This window comes from Mustela putorius, unplaced genomic scaffold, assembly GCF_011764305.1.
Source record: "Mustela putorius furo isolate JIRA1106 unplaced genomic scaffold, ASM1176430v1.1 tig00000228_pilon_pilon_pilon, whole genome shotgun sequence".
Taxonomy (NCBI): Eukaryota; Metazoa; Chordata; class Mammalia; order Carnivora; family Mustelidae; genus Mustela; species Mustela putorius.
This window is the reverse complement of record NW_025421322.1, coordinates 34,339,626-34,364,540: the sequence shown is the minus strand read 5'-3', so window position 1 is coordinate 34,364,540 and position 24,915 is coordinate 34,339,626. Positions and strand designations below refer to the sequence as shown.

Below are 24,915 nucleotides of genomic sequence, written 5' to 3'. Positions count from 1 at the left end.
TGGTGCTATTGTCCCATTGGCCAACCATATCATTTGTCCACTCGAGATTCAAGGGGCAGAGAAGGACCTTCACTTCTTGGTAGGAAGAGCTTTAAAAAGTGATATAAACACGAAGATACAGGGAAGGGACATTTTTGTGGCCAGTGTTATGATCTACCACACTTAGGCACATGAAGATTCGTTTAAATTCACTGAGATTTCCCTGTGAAAAGTGAAGACTGGGTCATGGAGTGGGGAGAGAATAGCAGAAGAAAGAGGGGGCTAACAAAACGTGACCACATTTTTCACAAACTTAAAGAGATATCATGGATAAGAAGATTTGCATATGTTCTTAATGGGTTCAGCTGAACTATATGCTAATGGCACAAGTCACATGATGCAAAAAGGAGGACATTTGAACCATTGGAGCTTCCCATTACAGGTAAAGAGGAAGGGAACAAACACTGAGTACCTACTGCAAATCAGACATTATAACATTTTCCATTGAATGCTCTCAAAAATCCACCCCTTTCAAATTTTTAGAAGAGAAAGGAAGTCTCGGAGGAGTTGAATGATTTTAATAAACTCACAGAACTAAGAAATGGCAGATTAGGATTTGAATTCAGATCTCTGACACAAAAATCCAAGTCTTTTGACACTTTGTCATGCTGCTTTTAGGCTCCTTCGGGATAGAAGGGACAGAGGCACACCCGGGTTCAGTATGAAAAATAAATCCTTGTGTTAAGGATATATGAGGAAGTGGCGGGGCTGAGAAATGTCTCTGAAACCCCCCTACTCCCTCACCCACTGGCTGCCTTTCTAGCCTCTTGCCCGGTTTTCCTTACCCTCCCACCATTAGAAATCAGGGACCCCAATCCCACTAAGATATGCCATTTTATGGGCTTACGAATGCATTCGTTTAGGTTCATTTATAAGCCTGAGACTTACCCTGCAATAGTTGTATTTTAAAGACTGTACGGCAACCAGGATGTCACAACAAGAGCTACTTTAGTACTTTGTACATTGCTCCTGGTCCTCACCGGATGCCCACTAAGTCAGTACAATTATTACCATTTTACAGATTTTAAAAACTGAAGTTCGGGATTCAAATCCAGGCCAAACAAGACCAAAATAAGTTCTTTTCCACAAAACTACACTCTCTCTTAAAGGGTTTGACGTTGGAAGCCTCCCAGGCAACATGAGAGTGGGTGGTAAAGAGACTTTTTATCAAGTGGGCTTTCCTTAAATTATACCACATTCTACCCGACCTGATGCATGAGAAATTCTGGTCTTCCACAAATGAATTAAATCTGATAATTTTGCCATTAACTTTAAAAGGCTTTTACAGATTCTTAAAACTTTCCCTATTATAGAAAATTTCAAACATATGTAAAAATAAAGCAAATAGCATGATGCACCCCCATGTACCCATCATCCAGCTTCAATAATTTTCAACATATGGTCAAACTTATTTCTTGGCAGATTTCTAAGAGATGAATCCCAAACCTATGGTTGATAATGAGCTGCTTCAGCTTTCCCAAAATTAATAGCCAAAGAGGGTTGGAGCAGGAAGGCCCCCCAGCATCATTTGGGATGAGCACCCCTTTTTAAGGGAAAAGGCTAGATGACCTGTTTAAAGTCATGCACTAAGAGAATAGAAAAGAAAAGATTAGAACCAGGATCTTCTGGTTTCAAGCTCAGAGCCCTTCCCCACAGACTGGCCTCTCCAAGGCATCAGAATATTTGCTTGGTGCCCACCTCCTAAGAAGTCACTGACACCTCCAGAGGAGAAAGAGGAGGTCAATGTGGATTGATTTGGCCTCCATCCAGCAGGCTCAATGGACTTTGTCATCCATGCCCTCCTCTGACCTTCTTACTCTTTCAAGGGTAATTAACCAACCAAATGGGTTCCTTCTGCTGAGCCTTGGCATCCAAATAATCACAATACCCCCCCCCCGCCCCGCAATTGCTGGTGACCAAATCACTCCTATGAGGTCTCACTTGGTCCTCCAATGTCATGTCCTTCAGCACCTGGCTTTTCTTTCATTGTGAGGCACCAAATTCTTAAGTATTAAGTATTAAGAATTTGGTGCCTCACAATGATGGCAGTCTTGTGAGGAGGCAGTAGACTTTGCAGTTGCAAGTTGATTCCAGTAGCATATTTCCTGGTAAGAAATGACCTCCTCCCTGAAGTGAAACCAAATTAATAGGAGATTACATAGTGCATGGGCATGATGTAGAATGTATGTAGAATTACATAGTGCGTGGGCATGATGTAGAATCTCAAACTGTAGATACATGGTGGCTTGCTAGGGGCATCCTGGAAGCCATGGGATAAACAGCTTCCAGACAAGAATATCCCGTTTTTACACCAAAGACCAAAGCTGGAATGTCTTAAATGTGAATCCGTGGCAGACACTATGATTAGTACTTTACATACATTAATTCATCTAATTTTCCCTTTAACCCTAGAGGTACATATTATTGTTTTCCCCAGTGGAAAGAAACTATAATGCAGAGAGACTAAGTAAATTTTTTGAAGTCATACCACTATTAAACAGCAGAGACTGTTAATCAGAATAATAGGGATTGATAGGGCACCTGGGTGGCTCAGTCAGTTAAGCCTCTAATTCTTAGTTTTGCCTCAGGTCACGATCATGGGATCAAAAACCACATCAGGTTCTGTGCTCTGCACTCAGCACAGAGTCTGCTTTGGATTTCTTCTTTTCTCTCTCCCTCTTTTTCTCTGCCTCTCTCCCCACTCATAAGTGTTCTCTCTCTCTCTCTCTCTCTCTCTCTCTCATTCTCTTTCTCAAATAAATAAATAAAACAAAATAAAGAATACTAAGGCTTAAAATACTGTCTAAACTCCAGAAAAGAGATACCACATTAATAAGGTTATTACTGAAGCCAAAAATAATGCAAGGTAACCATGGAAAAGTAAAGGTCAGTATATATTCAAGTTCCTAACTGGTAGCCCAGTGGGAAAATGCTAAAGGAATTAAGAAAGTTTAAAAAAGCAATAAATTTAACAGAGAGGACTTTGAATGGGACAGAATATTTGAAGAGTAACTACATTTACAAAATATTTTTTCGGCTCCTTTCTCTTCACCTTGACAATGGCCTTAATGTGGAAATTATCACAAGCCCATTTGCAGATGAAGAAACCAAGGTTCTTAGGGGTATGCGATTTGCTAAGAACCAGAACACACATTAGGACTGACTTCAAAGCCTGAACTTTTCTAGTCCATCCCAGTAGAGCTCATTGTTGGTATATTCCAACTTCTCAACAAGGTGTCTCAATTCTGGGCCCACGGAGGGGGGTGACCATATGTCCCTCTTTGCTCAGCACAGTCCCAGTTTATACCTGTATCCTACTACAATTTGTGATAGTACCCTCTTTTGTTTTCAAAAAGTTCTGTTCCTGGAGACACCTGGATGGCTCAGACATTAAGCATCTGTCTTTGGCTTAGGTCATGATCCCAGGGTCCTGGGATCAATCCCCATGTTGGGGTCCCTGCTCAGCCCGAAGCCTGCTTCTCCCTCTCCCACTCCCCCTGCTTATGTTCCCTCTCTCACTGTGTCTTTCTCTCTGTCAAATTAATAAATAAAACCTTTACAAAAAAAGTTCTGTTCCTGTTTGGATGAAAAAATTATAAAGCTGCCCTAACTCTGAACAACATCTTGCTAACACCTGGACCTGCATGGTGGAGCAAAGTGTCTACAAACTTCCTGCCTCCCAGGGACACTGCAGGAGAGCCCTTACTGAACAGTATGAGCCACAGATGAGACTAAATTTAGGACAACGTGCAGAGAGACTTTCTAGTTTATTCCTCCCCCTCTCATCTTCAGTCTCAACTGACTGTGGCAGGAGTGACTATTCTCTGAGTAGAAGGTGCAAGAAGAAGGGAAATAGGAAAAAAGGAGAAGAAAAACTACAAAGGGCTATCTGTCCTGTCCTGGCTGCACACCTGAATTCATTAAACATCTGGGGGTTAAGATTTTTGTGACTAGTCACCCAGTCCCTCTATGTCACCAAGGTGACCCAGGTTCCTCCAGCTCCCAGGACATTTACACATCATTCCCACCATCATTCTGAAAATCCATGATGACTCTTGGGGCTTTCCATAATTTCCCCAATTTCCAATTGGGGAAGATTGCTTTTCCCCAATTCTCAGTCTTTCCTGCCACCCAACCTTTGATCAGGTATACATCCCAGTTCTCAAGGGATACACTTGTCCAAGTCCAGTGCAATGGACTTGGGGTCCAGAAGCTTGGGGTCCAGAATACCTGGGGTTGAATTCTGGCCATATCCCAAGTCAGCTTCATGGTCCAATATCACCAATATCACTTTTCCTGCCCAAGGGAAGAAGACCCAACTGCCCGTGCTTGGATAGGAGGCAGTGGCTCTAGGATGTCATGGGGTAGTCTGGCAGTCTGTCTGACTAGAAGCCCAGGTAGTCATGGAGTTCACCTCAGTGCCTTCATTTGTAATGAGTAATAGTTAATAATAGCATCTTCCCATATACCATCTTTTAGAAGGCATTATAGATTCAACGTTCTCTGGTCCTGTGAACACAAGTCAGGTGACTCTACCTTACTTGTTATGGAGGAGGGGAGGAGGTATGCAGGAAGATATCAATGCCTTCCTCCCTTCTTTCTTTGAGATATTTAGGATGGGGACCAAAACCTAGTCAAGCTATGTTTCGAGAGGTGTAGTGATACAAGTCTTTGGAATCAGGTAGATGGGTGGTCCAACTGGTGGCTATATAACCCTCAGCTAGTTATTTTAAGCTCCCTTTGCCTCAGTCTCCTTGTCTATAAAATGGATACATTGCCCACTTCATACAGGTGTTGAAAAAACCAGGAATATGATTGTGTTTAAAAAAAAAAAAGTGAGCAGAGCACGTACATGTGCTGCCAGTAAACAATTCCCATGCCCTCTCCACTCAGTCTCTCACACCCATCTTCTGAACTAAATACTCAGGGAAGCCTTGGAAGTCTTCACCTTGGGCTTCTGACTACAGGGAGTTCTACCAGTTTGTCCATGTAAGCAAAGAATAAGTGTTCACATGTGGTCAAATCACTGAACTTCAGGAGTTTATTTCTCTTGTGTGTATCAGTGCATGAAACAAACCAGTCCCATACTTAGTGACTGCTATGAAATAAGTTGTATCCCTCCAAAATTCAGTAAGATGGTGTTAGGTCATGAGGAGGGAGTGGAAACCTCATAATGGCACATCAGGGAGCTCTCTCTCTCTGCTCTCTGACATGTGAGGACACAGCAAAGTCACCTGAAAACCAGCAAGAGGTTATCACCAGAACCCAACCTTCCTGGTACCCTGATCTCAGACTTCCCAGCTGCCAAAGCCATGAGAAATAAATTTGTATTATTTATAACCTACATCATCTGTGGCATCTTGTTGTAACAGCCCAAACTTGCTAAGACAGTGGCTTGAAACAACAACAATCTATTGTCTCACCAATTAATAGGTCATGTGTGCATTTTGATTATCTGGATAGCTTTATTTAGTCTCATCTGGGCTCTTGCATTCACCTGAGTTCAGTTGCCAGGTCAGCAGTGGTCTAGATGGTCTAGAATGGATTGGATGGGGATAATTCCACTTTATTCTGGGTGGTCATTCTTACTTGTCCAGGCTGATACTCATGGCGGTGACAGAGGTCCAAAAGATCCAGCAAAAACATGTGTGCCCTCTTGATGACCAGGATTAGGATTGCCCAACATCATATGGTATTGACCATAGCAAGTCATGAGGCCAGCCATACTCACAGGGTGAGGAGATAGTCGTCTCTTGATGGAGGACCAGCAGGACCACATTGTGAGAGGTTGAGAATTGAGCCATTTCTGCAATCAACCTACAGCAGAGAAGGCAGAGCAGCTAGTGTCACCTTAACTGGTACTGTCACAAACAGATGGTAATGACAGAGCCAGGATTCAGCTTTAGACCTGACGCACGTCAAAACTGGAGCCTTTTTTAGGATACCATAATACTGCTTTTAAAGAAAACAAAAACAGATTTTTATGAAATCAATAAAAACATCTTAATGCAAACTTCCTCAAGTCTGCAAATGGATGGAAAATTTCTACTCTCCCTCCTCATTATCTAAGGCATCTTTAAGGCTGCTGAAGAGTAGAAGAAACTTGATCTTGCTCCTTTGCAGGATTAGTTCTTCAAAAAAGGAGTCACCTTCTTAATTAGTTCGAATTGGATGCATGATTCATGTTAGATCACAACAAAGCCAAAAGTTGAATAATTTGAGGAGGATTCGGGAGTCACTGGCAACAAAGCAAGCTTCTTGGTTACCCAGATTTGAGCTATTCTGCCTTAACCTGAGTTGCCAGGTAGTTGACTTTGAATTCCAAAAATAGGCTTATCTTAAGAGAAATTAGAAACCCCCTCCATGTACTTGGTGGGCCTCTTCATAGAGGGGTTGTAATTTCCTTCACTTTCTGGGAGTGAGTGGCCCTAGTTGACATTAAAAGAATCAGGTTTCTCCACTTCTCCAGTCAAACAGGCTCCTTCAGAAACTTCAGGGATCCCTTGAAACTCCCACCTTTGCCCCTGTCAGTGATACCATCAGAGAACATGTGACTTAGAGACACCTGAATATTACCTTGTCCAATTCCACCATTCTATAGAAGGGAAAACTGAAGTCCCATGAAGAAAATCTATTGAGCCAAAGCTATCAGGCTATTGAGAAGTAGAACCACAGCTGGTTCCTGGATGAAGGCACCACCTGTAACAGAGGAGGCACGGTCTCTAGGTCGACAAAACCTGATCTAAATTCCAGTCACGTCTCCCATTATGCTGTGTGACCTTAGATGAATACCGAACCTCTCTATGCCTTAGGGTTTTGTTTTTTTTTTTAAGATTTTATTTCTTTATTTGAGAGAGAGAGAGAGAGAGAGAGAGAGCAGGAAGAGGAGTTGAGGGAGAGGGAGAAAGAGAATCCCAATAAGACTCCAAGCTGAGCATAGAGCCTCACATGGGTCTTGATCTCAAGACCCCGAGATCATGACTGAAGCTAAATCTGAGAGTCAGACACTTAACCAATGAGCCACCCAGGTGCCCCACTGTGCCTTTAACCTGTTTTAAAAGGCATGGTTTACCTTTCTCATAGGTCATTGTGGCATTCAAGTGAGATAACATACATATAGTACCCATTGGGCTTTCTGACACATAGCAGGTACTTAGCAGAAGATAGCTATTATACAACTCACAGAGCCAGAATGAGAATGGATGTAGTGATAGGGAGCAAGGGCTGTGGATATTTTCTAAGTAATAGTAGACAAGAATGACTTTTCCTGAAATCCATTCCTGAAATTCGTCTCTTCGATAGAATGTGAGCTCCACAGAGGGCAGGAACTTGGTCTGTGTTATTCACTGCTGTATTCCCAGAGCCTGGATATAAACACTTGTTTAATCAATGGATAGATGACCTTTAGGTCACTGGGGTAATGGATCCTGCAAGTGTGATTCTTTGCTTTTCAGAGGTAAATTAGAAACACAAAAGATATGCCATAAAGTAAGGCTCCCTCTCCCACTTTCCTCAAATTGACACATAAAGAAGACAAGCAGGGTGGCTCACAAGCTAAGCACAAGGGGCTCAGACCAGGGAGTCCCGGAGAGAACCCCAGCTCTATCATCCATGCCCGTGTGACCTTAAATGTGCTATTTATTCTCTTCAAGTCTCCATTTTCCAATTACATGATGGGAATGGCAAAAGTTCCTCTTTCAAAGGATTGGTATAAGTAATAAGTAACAAGGAGAGCACTGATGCTTGTTTAGCTTAGAGCAGGACACAGGGTGAGGGTTCCATCAATGGGAGCTCAACACACAAAAATAAAAACATCACAGCATTCCTACCACCCTGTTAGAGGGAGGTGAGGCTAGCTCCTGTATTAGGTTTCCCAGGTAAGCTCATGGAAGGACACAGACCATGGAAATCCTCCCAAGTCTCCCTTGACCCCCTGCATGTCCACACCAGCTCTGAGCCACAGAACCTTTTAGTCTATGATGTAGGCCATAGGCCACAAGGTATTTATAGAATGGAAGCCAGATAGGGAAAAGGGAAGAGAAATTATCAGTAAAGGGCACCATTTGTGCATTAGGCGTATGCTTGTCTGTTATGTCCCCTTTAAAATTATGGATAAGAGACCCATGTCATTGAGATCCTTTTTCACTTGCCTTGGCCAGCAGGAGGCAAATAACTTATTTCTTGGCCCACTAATGATTGCTTGTGATCCCTAGGTTTGCAAATTTATATATTTTCTGTTTTTCAAACTTATCTCACTTGTTTTTACTGAAGTGTAATTTATATACAGTTATGTTAGTTTGGGGTGTACAATACAGCAATTCAAAATTTTTATACAACACCAGTGTTCACGTCAATCAGGATACCCTTAATCCCCTTCACCTATCTTACCCAGCCCCCACACAAGTAATTTGCAGATGACATGATGTCACTATTTGCAGATGACATGATGTCATACACAGATAACTCAATTTTTCCTTTGTTTTCATTTTCTTTTATATATATATATATATATATATATATATATATATATATCTCCTAACAGAATACCTCAAATACTTTGTGAAGTAAAGATAGATATTAACCAATCAATAGTTCCATTTATCCTCTCAATGACACCAGAAAAAAACCATCATCATCTCTATTTTAGGTAAAAAGTAATAGTCTCAGTGAGACTTCACAGATGTCAAACATGGCAACCCACATCTGGCTGACCCCAGGATCCTCTCCCTGCCACTGTAGCAGGAGCCTCCCACTCTGATCACTGGGTCCCCTGCTCTCCAGACTCCATTGGCTTCCTCCCCCTCTTTGTGCAGAAAACCACTTCCACAGTCAGGATTATCCACTTGGGGTAAATTCTCAGAAAACAAGTAATGGAGTCAAAGGCTATGAATGTGTTATAGGTCTTGTGCAAATGTTGTGTAAAGGTAGCCACCACGTTCCTGAGATCAATGGAGGAAACATGATCTGTGAGACCCATGGGTCTGGCTGCAGTGGGGCCAGAACCATGGCTAGTTCCCTCCACTCAGATGGAGCGAACCAGATAATCAGATGGAGTGAAGATGGAATCCAGGGTCACTATCTCCCACATGTGCTTGAAGGACACAGTAGCTTCTTGCCTTTTCCCAAAATCCTCCCAGCCAATGTCATGGTGTTCTAGGCACTGGCAGCCATCATTCAGCCTTCCAGCTCAGTTACCCAGGAATGGCAAGTGAGCATCTGCACACTGGTGGGGACAAGCTCATCATCCAATGCAAGCACCACCATCCCATCAGAGAAGCCAAACTCTGGGAAACAGCCCGGGCTGGGGCAGGGAGGGAGGGTCACCATCTCTCCCCCAAGGACTCTGCTGATGTCAAGCATAGTAGTCCCCTCCAACAATAAAAGTGAGCTCAGCAGGACAGCAAAAACCACATGCTACACAGGAGATGGTACCCCAGACTGCTGCCATTGCCTTGTATCCCCTTTAACCTGCCCTAGTCTCTATTTTTTTATCTGTCAAATATTGGCAATGAGACATGGCAGCAGGACTGCTATGGGGCTTAAATGATATAATAACTCGGGCAAAGTGTCTTCATCATCCCCCACATATTGCCAGAGTTGAAAAATGTAGTTTGCATGCATTAATCAAATGTGTATATAGTGTTTCACAGTTTACAGTAGGTGTTCACGCTAGGTCAGTTCCTGTGGTTTCAGTAAGCAACAGGCCTTGGTGGCCTGAGACTAATCCCAGGTGGGAAATAAGAAAGAGGGTAAAGGTCAGAATAAACTGACTCCAGCTTTTATTCTACTGCTCCAAGTCCTAGGGTGACTAGATGTCTCTGTTTGCCGGGGCAGCCCAGATTGCTGGGATACTCCTACTATGTTGGGGTGATAGTTCATGGTTCCCCCTCTACTCCTGAGAGTGGACTAGTCTGGATGATAAGCTACCTGATCACCCTACCACTAGATAAGACAATTCAGTGTTTTCATGAAGAGACATTGAAAAGTGAAGTGGCCGGGGCACCTGTGTGGCTCAGTGGGTTAAGGCCTCTGCCTTCGGCTCAGGTCATGATCCCAGGATCGGGGGATCGAGCCCTGCATTGGGCTCTCTGCTCAGCGGGGAGCCTGCTTCCTCCTCTCATTCTCTCTTTCTCTCTCTGCCTGCCTCTCTGCCTATTTGTGATCTCTGTCTGTCAAAAGAAAACAAAATAAAATCTTAAAAAAAAAAAAATGAAAAAAGAAAAAAAAAGTGAAGTGGCCAAAAGCTTGAATTCTAGTTTCTGAGTTAATACAGCTTGGTCACTTCCTAGCTGGGTGACCTCGGGCAAACTCCTTAGTCTCTGTGAATTTCAGTTTCCTCATCTATAAATTAGGACCCACCTCACAGGCTCACTGTGAAGGTGAAGGAGAGATTCATATAAAAATGCATGCCTAGCCCAGCAAGCACACAATAATCGTTAGTCAGTGACATTGGTCCTGTTGGAAAAATAATTACTTACTCAAAAAGCTTCTGGAATCACATTTTGGCAGGCTCAACCCATCAAAAAGTTCAAAAGTTAAAGGACTCCACTGCCTCATAAATAAATCGAGGGTCACCTTTAGACATACAGTCGGCAGGGGCTTCAGGCATTTCTTGGTCATTACGGATGCCAACCGAGAAGGTTGACACCAGTGAGATTTCGCCCTTGGCTTCCTTCAGAGTCATTGCTGAGGACTGCTGGTGATTGGTGGCCATTCTTTCCACCACAGGATGTGTTAAATATTTGCAGCTGGTCAGCACTGGATGGAAGTCCTCGATGGCTATATATAATCTGGACGGTAACAGTGCCAACAGGAGGAAGTTTCCTGTGACCTTGATTATTCATTACCCTTCTGTGACTCTCCCCTGGTGAGTCTGCCTCTCCTGCGGTGGCCCATGCTCCCTGCACACACACAGAACAGGGGACACAGTCAGGGGGAAGGAAGGATGGCCCTGCATGCTCCAGAATGGCTGAGCTGGCATTTCACACATGAGCAATCGGGGCCGTGGAGGAGTGGGCTTGAGGTCACAATGCAAGCTAGTGGGAGAGGAGGACAAGGCCCCCTTCTGCTATGCTAAGCTTCTGAAATTCTGTCCAAATGGGCACTAGATCCTGTTCATGACTTTCCCAAATTTTCTCATCCATGGTTTGCCTCTGGAAAGGTCATATGACCTCAATCATATTCTTAGAGACCAAAAGAGATTTCTGGCTTCATTCAGGAGAGGCTATGTGCTCCATACCAGCTTCACAGCAGTGGGCGTGCTGTCAATGCCCTCCCCTGCTTGACCAGCCAAGCCCTCTGCAGGTCTCGCATGTCATGAGGCATGCTCCAGCAGTGCCCCTACATTAGCTTTACACCATCAGCCTTGTGCCCCATGTGCGGGCACACCACCAAAGTGCAAGACACTTGACAACAGGTTTTCATACTCACTGGCTCACATAACTGGACCCACTCCATGCTGCCACTGTTGGAATGGGCCTTGCTCTCCAGGTGCCTGCTAAGAGGGCCAGGTAACACACCTGGCAATATGGAAGAACTAACTTGCATTGTATGACCTTTGACCACCGAGAGATGGCAGACGGAAAGGAGCCGGCATAGAATTGCTCTCCCTTTTTCTCCTGAGGGGGCTCTTCCAAGACATATTGTCCCATGTGACCTCCTCAAAGCCGTCCTGCATAGCCCAACAAATGGCTGTTTGGAGAGAAGCTATGGGCAGCTCAGTGTCACACCTTATATCTACTTCCTCTCCCCTGCCTTGGTTCCCATTTTACTCCATAATCTTGCTGCTTTGGATTTTACCCACCAATAGAGCCTTAGCATGTATGGTTTCCTCAGGATCTCTTTCCTAAGAAACCATGCTGAGACAAAGGCAAGTTCTAGTAAAAAAGACACCAATGTCACAGGGCCACAGAAGGGCTGGGTAACACTAATAATGTAGTTGATCTGCTTCACTCACTGAAATTGCCCAAACTTCTAGAATAGTGCCTGGAGACAGTAGCACTATTTGTGTAATGGGCAAACAATGCCATAAATTTGTTCAGGGCTTTATAGTTTAAAAAGTGCTTTACAGGATTACTTCATGATTCCTAAGTCACCCCTGTGATGGATGGGGTAAGAAGCACGTCACCTTTTCTGATTTTGGAGAAATGAAGTCTCAGAGCTTGTCCAGGGCCACAGAATTTACTAGCAAGACCTCCTAACCTTGCAAACTTGAACAAGAGTCTTTGGAGTATACTTCTAGGGTTTTCTCATTCTATTAGTTATCAGGGTCTAAGAACAGGCAAGAGTTTGGGGTAGTGGGTCCAACAAAGCAATTATTAAAGATTGAGCAATGTCTAGAGTCTGGAGGTGACAGAAGTTCCAAAATTCCATCAGATGGAGAAGTGAGCCCTGGCATCAGAGGAAGGAGGTATTGATGTCACTCCACTTCTCTAGCCATGTCTCCCTCTGGTCAGAGATGGTGTCCAGTGCTGAGAAAAGGCAGACTCTGAATCCACTGATGTGAGCAGGGATACTTCAGAGTGAGGAAGGGGAAACGGGGAAGATAAGCTTCAGTTTACAAAATATTCACACATACTATCTCATTTAATACAACCATCTGAGAAACAAGGGAATGTATTAGCTTTGGCTGCATAACTAATGCCAGACTTAATGGCTTAAGACAACTATTTCTTTAGCTTGTGATTCTTCAGGTTGAACTGGATAAAGCTCAGTGGCTCTTAGAGGTCTGCAGAGTAGCTGGGAGCTAGCTGGTCTAGGAGAGCTTCCCCTGGGATAAGGCACCTCTGCTCCTCATGGGCTCTCCTCCTCCAATAGCAGAAGCAGGGGTCCAAAAGAGCTAGCAGAAGCATGCAAGGTTTCTTGAACCTAAGCTCCAAACTGATTCACTGTCACTTCCACTGAATCCTATTTGCAAAAACAAAGCAAAAAGGCCTGCCTCTACTTAAGGGGTAGGGAAATGGACTCTAATTTTGAAGGAAAAAGTTGCAGAGGCACATTTTGAAGGGCATGAATATGGAGAAATATGAACAATAGTGACCACTTTGCATTCCACAGTGCTGATGTTATCCTACTTTTAGAGCTGAGAAAAATGGAGTTCCCAGAGGGGAGTGGTTTGCCCAAAACCATAGGACACAAAAGTGGGAGTGCTGAGACAGAAATCCCAGAATCTTCCTTCCAAATCCAGAGGAGCCAACATCCTCCTCAGCCTCTGGAGGGTCCCCCACACCAGCAAGATTGCCTGGAGGCACTCAGGCTCAAGGAGAGGAGAGAAAATCCAAGGTGAAGATCAAGTCCAATGTGATAAAGACCTGGAGAAAGATGCCAAAAATTTCTGGAGGAGGCAGAGACCAAAGATTTTTTGCAACAAACTGCTTTATAACAGAAAAGAGAGAATGACCCATTCAAAGAAACACACTCACAGAAAGCAGCTTTGTGCCTGCATGTCTGAGACTACACTGGTGGATGGCTTCCGAGGAGGTATAGAAAGTCACAGGAAGGAAAGAAGTCCCATCCTCAGAGAAAAGTGTGTCTTAATCCAAAGGTGGGAATTGGACCACAGGGTCAGACAGATGCTCTTGCTTTCATGTCTGTGGCTGTTTGTAAAGTTTTGTTTTTCTTTTGAATTTTTGTTTTGAAGCAATCAAGACCAATTTTAAGAATTTAGAAAGATTTCTACCTTTCTCCGTTGGAGAGTTGAATTTGTCTTTGGGCACACTGCCCCTTGTTCTGGAAGGATCTTCACAGATTTGCAAATTTAAATAGTTACCCACCCACTGCTCTCAAGAAAACTATCCTTAGTGCTGTCAAGGGTCCAGGAGATGCAGAGATGCCTGAAGGTACTGAGAAGAGGTTGGCTGGAGGTTTGTGGGAGACCATGCCTTGTAGGGAATCCGGGGAGGGAGATGGAGGAAAGAGCAACAGCAGGGATCCCAATGGGATTTAGACCTCTGGACCCTATGAATGGCGGCCTGTGGCAGTACTGGGGTGCTTTGCTACACATCAAGAGAACCCAGAGAGAAGGGCTAGGATGGCAATCCGCGTTGATTAGCCTCAAGGAGTACTGCACCCAAGAGTGGTGACAGCCTGTGGATCTCAGGTGGAGACCAAAGCCACATAAGGAGGGCTGGGCAGCCTATGCAGCAACCTGGTTTTAAATGCAGAGTGTCAAGCATTTTGTGGTCAGAGATGGGGAGACCCAGGGAGGCCTGGACACACACAGCTCTAGCAGAGCATCCCAAACATACCGGCACTCCATGGGAGTGTGTTGCATTAATTAATGAGGTGAAAGAAATACATGAATAAATAACAAGTCATCAAGAGGAGAGAAACCTCTTTTCTTAAATGGAAGTAATCACCTCAGAGATTCAACTAGATCAACTATAATCTCTTCTGGCTTCTACCAGCTTCTTCCTCAGCAGGTTCTCCCTTCCTGGTGGCAAGATAGCCAAGAGTGGCATCAAAGTCCTCTTACAGGATCCCAGGGACATCTTGATGCCTCTCCTGGGCTTCTGTTGGTCCACGAGTGTATTCCTGAGCCAACAGCTGTGGCCACGGGGAGCAACACTGTCATGAGACCTGGAACACATAAAGTGCAGGTAGATTTAATTTCACAGGCAACAGCAACAACTGGAGGGGAGGAGATGGTGGGTCTCTATGCAAAAATCAGAGGGTCCTTGCTGGAAAAAGGGGATGTGAAAGCATAAATGTCCACTATCTCAAACGCATCACCCTGGGATCCTTAGTTAGACTTGCTAAGCCCCATTTTCCTATGGACAAAAACATGATTACCGCAAAATCCTTGCCACCGTTTGTGTGTATTTCTGTGCGATTTGAAAAAGATAGCTTGCACAAAACCCAGAACCGGGCCTGGCAGAGAGCAGGAATCAAGAAAGTCACATGAAGTCACTGCCTTCCTGTTAGATTCAGTTTCATTTCTGTTACACAGGGATTTACTCCTCTTTCTTTGGAGAAACTTGTCAGTAATATCTTTATTAGGACACAAATGTGCCTTCTTCTGAATAAAACAAATGTATCATCCCCTGCCAAGTTCAGAGGCATCCAAGGTTAGCAGTGTTCTTTAGCACGCACCCCGAAGGAGGGCAGATAGCAGAGGCTCAGGGAATTTTCCACAGGCCTTGAAGAGCAGTCCAAGTTATAAAAAGAATGTTCATGTTTAAAAATTAAATGTTTGGTTTAAATATTTAAATGTTCCATTTTTCCCCCTGCCTGGTTGTTAATTCAGTATTAAAACAGAAGAGGAGTTGATGTACAGCCCTTGACATCGGCCTCCAGGGCTTTTTGTCTAGGAGCTCTGGGTTCTTTCTTCCAAGTAATAATCATTTTAATAGGTCATCGTTGTCAGAGCATTTCCTCTATTCCAGAAACAAGACAGGTACTGTGCATGGTACAACTCTTTCCCTCTTAAGCTCAACTCTGCAAAGGAGCCACGATCTCCCATTTTACAGGCAAGGAGACTGGGAACTGGAGAAGTTACACTGGTTTGTCCAAGATGACCCAGCCAGCTGTGAGAGGTTAGGACATGGGATATTAATCTGAGCCTGCCTGACATCAAAGTCTATATCCTTTCAACTGGCAATCATGGGTCGGGAAATCAGACTCCAAACCTGTCAAGATGAAGGACCACATCAGCCCTGGAGTACCCACTTTGGCCTCCTCACCGATTGCTCTAAGGGATTTACAGAAATCTGATTAGGGTCCAACAAGGTGCTTGCAAAAGATGAAAGATTGCAAAATTAAAATGAGTCCTTGTTATAAATCAAGTACAGCAACGACAGGCATTTTGAAGTAGCACTTAAAGACACATCATCAGCAAAGTAATGAGATATTTATTGTTTTCAAGATTTACTGGCATTCTAATAAATGCCAAAATTGACATCCGTCAGTGTGGGTGTAGAATTCTGCCCAGAATGATAAGCTGGCACATTCCTCTTAGAATTTAGGAGGAAAACATAAGTGCAGGTGTGGCTCTCAAGATGTGTTGTGACTGGTCAGTCTGTGATCCTTGTGTTGAGGGAAAGGCCTTGCAACTTTAGAGCTCTCAATGTCAGACCAGGAAAGGACCTGAGAACTCTTCTTAACTAGCCATCTATTATACAGAGGGTAAAATGAGGACCAGAAAAGGGGTGTAACTTGCCTAAGGCCACACAGCAAGTTGGTGGTGAAGGTGAACTCTAACCCAAGACTCTTGCCTCCCCATGCAGAGTTCTGTTAACTCACTTCTAAGCCCTTCTAACACAAGGGAAAGTATTTTCCAATAGAGGGTGATTGACAAGCCTGCATATGGGTACTAACTGTGCTGGAGAGGATGAAGCAGGAGTAAGTCCTCTCAGCAGGGTGGAGAGAGAAGTCAGAGCTAGAGATCCAGCTTAGGGTGGGGCAGCCCAAGGACCATACTACGGATCTGCAGCAGCCCTAGGGGGTCTCAAGCAGCTCCAGGATCCCAAAGAGGAGACAACTGTACATCTGGTGGTCATGATGGCCACATATGAATGAAGGGGTGCCCAAAAGTCTGTTCTAGCAGGGCCTAAAGATAGCAGAAGATTCAGACATGAGTCCACAGAAGAACATTCTGGACTCATGGATGCCTTGGTCCCCAACACACGCATGCACACAGACATAACACACACACATGCACACACACACGCACACACACACACACACACACACACCAAGCTAAAAGATTGGCTATGAGAGAATTATATTCAAGCCTGAATTAGAGCCTCTAAAGCAGGATTTCTCAATCCAGCATTACCAACATTGGGGGTCAGATATTTCCCTGGTGTGGGGGGTAGGGGTGGTCATGTGCATAGCAGTTTACAGCAGTATCCTGATCTCTACCTATAAGATGCTAGAACCCCCAACCCCTGTCAAATGTGACAACCAAAAGTGTCTTAGGCTATTATCAAAGAACCTCCCAACTCTGTTGAGAAATGCGACCCAAAGTGATGATTAAAACTTTCGGTCTTTGTACTTTTTAAAATGTTGTTTGGAAGGCATCCTCTAACTGACCAAAATACCAACAATATTCAATGTTTATCTTTAGTTTCCCTAATACTGACCAATATATGGTTTTTCAGATTAAAAATGTGAAGGCAAAAGCAAACCATTCCCGTGGTTAATAGCGCTTCTGAGAAGTTCAACGGTTTGTACCATCTGGTCATCACTGAGTGACATCCATCCATCTGGTGCTAACATGCATTTTGTCTGAAAGCAAAGCAAATAAACCACGATTTAAAGATGTCCAAGGGCTGCTTCAAAAAATCCTATCCTGTCCACTCAGTGATTGAAATACTAGGCCAATTACCAGAATCTCCTGAGAAAACACATTTGTAGGACCTGCTTAGGCTTTGCAAGGAATAAGACCCTGAAATTTGTATATTTTTAATCTCTCCATGAGATTGGGATTATTGTACAGTGGAGGGAATCACTGCCAGGTTGGCATTCTTTATTCTTATTAAAAATCAACATGATCCTGTTCTCACCATCCTTTGTTACCACAGCAGTGGGTAATTCACTGACTCACAGATTGAAACAGGCAATTTTTGCAGTAATGCATGACATCCAGATTTATTCCCTTACCAAGAGCCTCTTTACAAACACAGCTTGAGAGCCAAGTTTGTAAGCCCATGTCTGAATAACTAAAACTGGTCAACAATTCCTCCCAACACAATAAATTGTCATGTCCTAACCAACAGAGAGAAGGCACCGTCCTAACCTTCACTCAGGTATGCTTGAAACCTTCTAAACATGTGTATCTGGGAATTTGGGAGATTCCCCGCCCTACTGCATGCAGTCCTTGCCCTGCCACTCACAAGCTCTCTGACCTTGACTGAGTCACTTCACTTTTCTGGGTCTCCATTTCCCTGATCTGTTATCATTACTAGCCATCAGGGAGATTCAAATTAAAACCACATTGAGATACCACCACCTTACACCAGTTAGAATGGCCAAAATTAACAAGACAGGAAACAACGTGTGTTGGAGAGAATGTGGAGAAAGGGGAACCTTCTTACACTGTTGGTGGGAATGCAAGTTGGTGCAGCCACTTCGGAGAACAGTGTGGAGATTCCTCAAGAAATTAAAAATAGAGCTTCCCTATGACCCTGCAATTGCACTACTCGGTATTTACCCCAAAGATACAGATGGAGTGAAAAGAAGGGTCATCTGTGCCCCAATGTTTATAGCAGCAATGGCCACGGTCACCAAACTGTGGAAAGAACCAAGATGCCCTTCAACGAATGAATGGATAAGGAAGATGTGGTCCATATACACTATGGAGTATTATGCCTCCATCAGAAAGGATGAATACCCAACTTTTGTAGCAACATGGACGGGACTGGAAGAGATTATGCTGAGTGAAATAAGTCAAGCAGAGAGAGTCAATTATCATATGGTTTCACTTATTTGTGGAGCATAACAAATAGCATGGAGGACAAGGGGAGATGGAGAGGAGAAGGGAGTTGAGAGAAATTGGAAGGGGAGGTGAACCATGAGAGACTATGGACTCTGAAAAACAATCTAAGGGTTTTGAAAGGGCGGGAGGTGAGAGGTTGGGGGAGCCAGGTGATGGGTATTATGGAGGGCACGTATTGCATGGAGCACTGGGTGTGGTGCATAAACAATGAATTCTGTTACGCTGAAAAGAAATTTTTAAAAAATCAAATGAAATAAAGATGAGTGAAACAAAACCAGGCAAGACTTCAACTGATTACATGACTTGCCCAAAAGTAAGCTAGAGGAAGTGGAATTAGGGCGGAATCCAGGCCCCTGGCCTGCAGACACTAAGAGTTAGGATCTCTGCTTCTGCTCTACAACTTGCCTGGGTTATGAGCCTCTTTAGATTATTTCTTGAAAAGAGTGAAGAGATCTTGAGGACTTCTATTCTAGCCCCTATCGGCCCTTAAAGCAAGATGGGACCTTGGATGCTTCCCATGGTGTGTATTCATTCTCCTCATCTGTTAAAGGAAGGGGTTTGACCAGATGCATGACAAAAAGTCATGTGTCCATGAGCTCCCAGGACCTACAGCAGACACAGAAGATACTTCATTGCCACCCAGAAGCCACTCTCCCTACTTTCTCTCTTGCTAATGGACCCTCATATTGCCCAGTCTGGTCATACGTCAGGCCCAAAATAATTTCCGGATCTTTTGCTAGATACTCACATTCCAGAACCTTCTGTGGCTAGGGGCAACCATGGAGTCCAGTTCTGACAAAGGCAACATGAGGAGTTTCTGAGGAAGCTCTCGATTTCTTGGTGCAGGTAAGAGACAGGAAGGGAGAGTCTGCTGCCTTGGCCCCTTCACCCTGCCCAAAGTGCCCTCATGATCCCTGGAGCAGCTGCAAACCTCTTGGGAAGATAAGGAGGCAACACGCCTAGAAAGAAAGCTGAGGATGGCAGAGGCAAGAGATGGGAGCCAAGTCCTTGATGACATGGATGAGCTGCCTGACCCACTCCAGAAGTGCCTCCCTCCAGATCTCTTGTTAAATAAACATTATGTGTCCTTTTGGTTGAAGCAACTGTTAAGGATTCTGTAAAGCTGCGCAAACACAAACATCTGTTTGCTTTGCCTGGGGCTGGAATTATATCCATTGATGTGGTCATGGTGATTATCTCCTGCTGATCAGTAGCTCTTATCAGCAGTGACACATGTCTTTGAGTAATAAGAAATAGTCAAATGAATTGCTTTGTGTAAATGCGGTTTGGTAGGCAGGAACCTTTCCAAATATGGAGCCCTTGAGGGAAGAAGAGAAATATTATAAAGGAATTTTGGGTGGTGAAAAGAGAAAAAGAAGGCCACCATGGCTGTGCCAGTCATGCTGTTGGTCACATGCATTGGTCTCTGAGCACTTCTCTGTGCCTGGCGCCATGAGAGCTGCTGTCACAGCAATCACAAGGTAGGAAAGCACTTGCCCTCATTGGGTTTGAAGACTGTGGTGTGACAGGCTGTTCCAGAAGGGATTATACATGAGACGAAGGTCACGAAAGGGGAAGGAAGGCAGTACGTGGAAGCTCTAAGAACAGAAGGAGTAACTCACTGAGGGGGACAGGGAAGGTGGCCTCTCTGAGGTAGATGCATTTCAGCCAACACCTAGAGAGTATGTAAGAGTTGGCTTGGAGTGGGGAAGGAAACAGAAAGTTCCAGAGAGGGAAGAATTACAGTCAATAATCGGGACAATTCTGTGCTCTGGTACATGAAGAGAGATTATCATTTCCATTTCTGTCAGTCAGTCAATTATGCCATAGGAACAAACAACCCAGAAATGTTTCAAGGTTCAAAGAAAAAGCATTCATTTCTCTCTCTTCTTCCATCTGCACCACAGGTAGGCTGGGGCCCCTGCACATGGATTTCCTCTGGAATCCAGGCTGAGGGAGGCTCCCTCTGATCCACATGTCCACAGTCACAGAGACAAGGGAAGGACAACATGGCCAGCCATGCACTGACTCTCCAAAGCTGTCCACTGGCATTTTGTACACATTTCCCCAGTCAAAGCAAATCATATGGTCTCAAGTATAATCCCCTTATGGGCAAGGGCATCAAATGCAGTGACCAGTGACATATTCTACTACATATCTGTGCTATTATGTTCCAAGGAAAAGCAGAGTTTTAAAGAAGTGATATGATGTGTTCACGATCACACAGCTGAGAGGTGACAGAGTAAGAATTTAGAATCCACATCTAAGTCTAGAGCACACTCTGCTATGACAGGAAGTGAGCCAAAGTGCCCACGAGGCTTGGAAATGCTACAGCAGACATCCGAGGAGAACCCATGCTTCCTGCACACATGAACTCCATGGGCTGGCCGCCCTGAGCAGGCTGATAACCACAGTGCCCCTCCAAAGGACCTTCTTTCCAGCCAGTTCGGCCGGCAGAACAGAGAGTCCAGGCTCCCCAGGACTGCCCTCATGGCTCCAAGGCACACAACTCTTCTTAAATTTGCTGTTTTAAAAGTTGAAGACGTCTGTGGGCCTGTGCTGCCAAGACGGCCCCCCACCTTGCCCGCACCCCAGGCACCTTCTTCTTGGAACAACAGATTCCTGGTTTTCCCAGCACAGATGGCTGCTGTCACCACCTCAGCTTGTTCCCAGGGTGGTTTCTGGCTGCTCACCTCCTCAGAGATGAGCTCCTGCCTCAGCTTCTTCAATTCTAGCAGCATCTTCTTGGTCCCTGTCCCTGATCCAAGTGTAGGACCAGGTTATAGTCATACACACTTTAGACATTTGTGAGGGTAACAAGCCACGATCTTGGCTAATCTCCACATTTGTGGTGGAAAATTGTCTTTTATTCTAAATGCAGTAGTGTCAAAATATCTAAGGCCTATTAGACCTTAGGGATCCTTTTAAGATAGCATGAAGGACATTTAAAATGCTATTTAAATAAATTCTGTCACTGAAATAAACTCAGCATTGCACCTGGCATCTACGGGTCAGTGAGTTCTGTTGACTCTACCTTCAAAATACATGTGAAGTCTGACCCCTTCATTACCCCCACCAAACCTCAGATCCCGGCCATCATCCTATCTCAGGCCGATGCCTACAACTGCTTCCCACCTGGACTCCCAGTTTCTTCCTGTCTTTGCCCGGCCTGAGTTAATTCTCCACATGCCAGAGTGGTTCAAAACAGCCATCAGAGCAAGTCACATGTCTGCTACAGCCCTCCCCTCCAGCGGGTCCCATCTCCCTCAGAGTGGAAATTAAAGTCAGTGGAACGGCCCACTGGTCTCTTGTGGTTTAAGCCCATGGCCTGCCTGGCCTCCTCTCCTGACAGCCATCCCTCAGGCTCCCACCCAAGCTGTGCTGGCCTCCTGGCTGTCCATGGCACTCTGTCCAGGCCATTGTAGGATCATTCCTCTTTCTGGCACATTCTACCCGGTAAGTGACACACTTGCTCACCTCTGAGGCTTTACACACATGTTGCCTTCTCCAAGGGGCTGCTTCTCCCCACTCCTAACTTAAACTGATCTACTTTCCCCAACCAGCCTTGCCCTACCCTGCCTGTTCTTGCTCTGCTTTTTTGTCCCTGGCACCTGTCAGAACATCCGTTGCTGTGTAGTTTATTGCCTGCCTACACCTGTGGAAGCTCGGCAAGAACAGGGTTCACTGCTGCAAAAACACCCTTCATAGAACAGTAGGAGCACACAGTAGGAGCTCCATCAATATTTGTTCAATCAAGGAATTCTGTGACATCGTTATGGCAGTTTCCTTACCCAGGAAACTTCCTAAGCCTGGAAAGAAAAAACACTGAGGTCTCTTCAGCAGTGAGAAACAAGGTTTTGGAGGGCAGCAGACCTGGGTTCGAATCCTAGCTATGCTACTTCCTGCCATGACCCCATAAGAACCATAGCTAACACCACTGGTCTTCCCTTTCTCTGCAAAATGAGACACCATAACACAAAGTTTTTGTGAGGAATAAATGAGTTAATAATGCAAGTGGAGCTCATAACACTGTGTCTGGCCCAGAATACACACTTGAGAGCCGGCAGCAGCTATTTCTAATTATTACATGATAAGGAGGAAATGCCACATGGCTGAGGCGAGTGGGGAGGGGGCCGCCTGCGGCTTGCACACCAGCTAAGTGCTCACTCTGGCAAGCTGGTCTTGCAGCCCTTGAAATTCAAACTTTGCTTCAACAAAGTTTCAAATTAACATACGACATAGATCTTCAGAGACTCTGCCAAATAGTCAAAATCACAAGGTTAAGCTTCAAACACCAAGGTTTCCTGAAATATTAATTAGCATTGGAAAAAGAAGCAACACAGTGGAAAATGAAGGGAAAGACTTGGAGTGGATTGATAAAATTATAGAATTTCAACTAGCAGGAACCGCACAGAATGTCCATCCCTAGCCCCATGGCACAGATTGCCATGATAGTCCAGAAGGGCCTGGACTAAATGAGTTCTGAGAGTCCCCCAATGCTGAGTTCTTGAAATCCTGAACCCTAGGTGTCTGGCTTCTCTCAAGTCCCGCCAACAGCCCAGTAGGCAAAGAATCCCGCACAAGATGGGGCAGAGAAGAGTGAACGTGTCTCTCCCAGCACCTCCCCACACCTGTCTCCAATGTGGATGATAAAATGTGGGAGCTCTGGCTGATATTTCTCTTTTCTTTCTTTTATTTTAAGCCTGCACTACTCTTAAGGCTGCAAGACCTCCAGGTTCCATTGAGCTCACAGGGCACATCTGGATTTGCAGAGACCACACAACTTCACATTGGCCACAAATGTAAATGTAAAACACAAATTTTAAAACTGCCCTCCACCAGGACAGATGAAGAGCAAAGATCCTCCTTCACATCCTCTATCAGTAACACGCAGACCTGTCCTTTGAGTGAACTCCTCTCCCTCAGCAGGACACATTTAGGTTGCAGTGTGCCTCTTGCCCTTCTGTGAGCTGGCTCAGGACCTGCATGCCTGGAAAAGCTCCATCTGTTTTTCACTGCCATGTTGGGGTTTTCAGAGGCACAAGTGAGGCCATCAAATAAGCATCCATGTTAGTTGTGAAGCTCATGGGAATGTGTATGCATGTTAGTGCCAGGTGTCCCTGATTTAGGAAAATGGGTCTGCCCTCCTTAGTCTGTGTTTGTAGACAAATCCAGCAGCCTCCATTTCTTTATGAGGAGTGGCAGTGTTAAACACAGTGTTCAGGACTGTTATGAAGAACAGAAACAATGTATACAAGAGCCTGGCAGAAAATGGGTCATTGATGATTGTGGCATTTTCATTACCTCCTAAGCTATCCTTTCCTTCCATGGCCCTCCTCCATCTCATACCTGAACCACAGCAGAATCCACCCAGTGGGCTCCCTTTCTGATTCTCGCCTCTTCCCATCTCTTCTCTAGTGCGGCCAAGGAGATGTTGTCTTAAACCTAGACACAATCACGGCACTTCCTGCATAAACCTCCATGGTCTTTTGGAGGATTCATTGTGTGAGGAAGTATGAAGAGCAGTGATAGAGGGTTCTTTGGAAGAAACAGAAGCTGGTTCTAACATAAAACAGGAAAGAATGGAGCCCTGGGTGTGGTACAAAAATAATGAATACTGTTATGCTGAAAATAAATAAAAAATAAATTTCAAAAAAAAAGAAATTATTTTAAGGATTTGGGGAGCATAATAATTACAAAGGGAAAAATAGTAACTTTATAGTAGAGAAACCTGGAAGCCAGCACCTTAACCAAGCAACCAAAGAAATAACATGAGTAAAGGGCAAATCAAGATCATGTGACTCCTGATATGATATACTGAAGAGGAAACAACAACACTTCCATTGTTTTTCAAAAACACGGAAAACGCAAGAATGTATGTGACATGATTCTAATCATAAGGAAACATCACATAAACCCAAATTGAGACACTTTTTAAAAAATAAAATGCCGGTCTGTTCTCTAAGCAAAGGTCAAGGTCATGACAGAAAAAGAAATACTGAGGAATAGTTCCAGAAAAGAGATTAAGGATACATTAAATAAAATGTGTATTCCTAGATTGGATCCTGGATCAGAAAATAATGTTTTCATCTTTTGCATGAAGTAATGTTTAGTGGTTCAGCTGGTAAAATGGGATTAAGGTCGGTAGACCTGAGTGATAGGACTGTATTAGTGTGAATTTCCTGATTTGGGTTATTATATCAATGGTGATGTTAAAAAGAGTGAGAGGTGGTTAGCTCAGAGATTTGCAGGGATAGCTGGTGACTCAGATATGAGCTTCATCTTCCAGGGGCAACATCTTTATCTGCCCTGGTAAGGATACCACCCCACGAGTTCATTATATGTACCATAATTTATGCACCACTGGAAACTGATGGCCTCCAGTGCAAGGGACCTCTGTACTGGGAAATTGACCTGCTCCTAAGATCCTCTCAAACCTG

At 44.4% G+C, this 24,915-nt stretch overlaps 1 long non-coding RNA gene across 1 annotated transcript in view; it reads right to left on the bottom strand.

The window, feature by feature from the left end:
• LOC123391475 overlaps nucleotides 1-24,915 on the bottom strand; it is a 91,992-nt gene that overhangs the window by 53,436 nt on the left and 13,641 nt on the right. The window contains exon 2 of the long non-coding RNA XR_006606194.1: nucleotides 5,771-5,856. This is a non-coding gene — a long non-coding RNA (uncharacterized LOC123391475). The remainder of the gene's footprint in view (nucleotides 1-5,770; nucleotides 5,857-24,915) is intronic.